Here is a 1568-nt window from a genome sequence, read left to right as displayed (position 1 = left end):
CATAATTCCTCTTCTTTTCAGTCTAATGTGATGCCAGGTCAAAACCTTTTTTGGCTTTACGTTAGCACCAAAAAGTACCGTAAAAGCCGGTAGTTAACAGTGAAAGGCAAGCCAAAAGACAGAGGAAGAAAAAATAACATAGTTTTTTTTATAGATAACTGTGAATCGAATTCACATCCAAAGATTAATGACAATCGATCGTAAAAATTCTGCAGTCTCTAACTTCTATACACCCTTTGCATAAATGGCGCCCAAATTTGAATAAAAATACTTGATACATCCTTAGCCTCACATTCATGAGAAAATTCCTTTGTCTTGAAACATAAACACGAGGTTAAAGATGTATCAAGTATTGTTATTCAAATTTGGGCGCCATTTATGCAAATCATAATCGCCATCTATGAATTAAGTGGAAGGTCATGATGTTCTGTCAAAATGAATAAATTGATCACGTGCTATGCAACCATAAAGGTGCATGCGAACACCTTGTGTCAACTGAATGAACTACGGGAAAGAATGTTAATCGTTCGTCGTCTTCAACCTAAAACAACGTACTTTTTAGACAAGAAACTTCCGTATTTGGTTTTTTAATTTTGTCGTAATCTTTAACTAAATATTTACATTTTATCTGTCGGGTCAGGAAGACTTTTGTTTGGTTCCTGAGAAACTTGTCTATTTTGACTTCAGGGTGAACGATTTAGAGCTATTTTCACAATCATGAGGTTGAGCGGCGAATCAAAACAGAGTTTGTAATTGAAACTGTAAACATGATGACATACAAAAACAGATTTATCGCAAATCACAATGCTGACAAGCACAAAAGCGAAGGAAATGGTTAATAAATGCGAATTTTTTTTTACTATCTGAACGTTTTTTGGTTAGATTGAAGCGATATATCGTTAAAAAATGTTAGTGTTAAAGGGGTCTATGCAAAATGATGTAATTTCACGACACTCAAAATTCCCGAAAAGCATTAGCACTGTTAACAATCTTTGCACCAGTAAGTCGAGCAATAAATTGTATTAACCAGGAACTTAAAGATATATTGTTGGCTTCCAAATAAACTTCATTTTACACTATAACAACAAAACATATTTTTTTCTGACGTTTAAAACTTTGCTAACTATCAGTCAGAAAGAAAACATTCCTGCCATCTTTATAAAAAACCCTCGCGTATCACATTTCAACCCACGCATGCAAATTTGTTAAGCTCGAATACAAGACGGAATCAACATGGTGATTCGGATACCTCAGCTTACGGAAAACTCTTCTCAAACTTTTACACTCTCCTGAGAAATGCGCCTAAGATGACGATAGCCGGTGCGCGCGATCAAGCATGGTGACGAGCTACAGAATTTTTGGATACCCTGAACCACGCCCATAACTATGGGATAACTATGGAGGTAGAGAAAAATGGGATGCTTCCTTTCCTTGGGGTTAAGCTTTTAAGTCGCACGCCATATGTTGAAACAAAGGTTTACGTTAATCCGACAAACACAGGGCTACCCCTGCACTATCATAGCCATGTGGACAGCCGCTACAAGCATGGCTTGCTCGATCGTCACCAT

Source organism: Montipora capricornis, chromosome 14 (genome assembly GCF_036669925.1).
Source record: "Montipora capricornis isolate CH-2021 chromosome 14, ASM3666992v2, whole genome shotgun sequence".
In the NCBI taxonomy this organism is placed as follows: Eukaryota; Metazoa; Cnidaria; class Anthozoa; order Scleractinia; family Acroporidae; genus Montipora; species Montipora capricornis.
The sequence above is the reverse complement of the archived record's forward strand: the minus strand, read 5'-3'. Positions refer to the sequence as shown.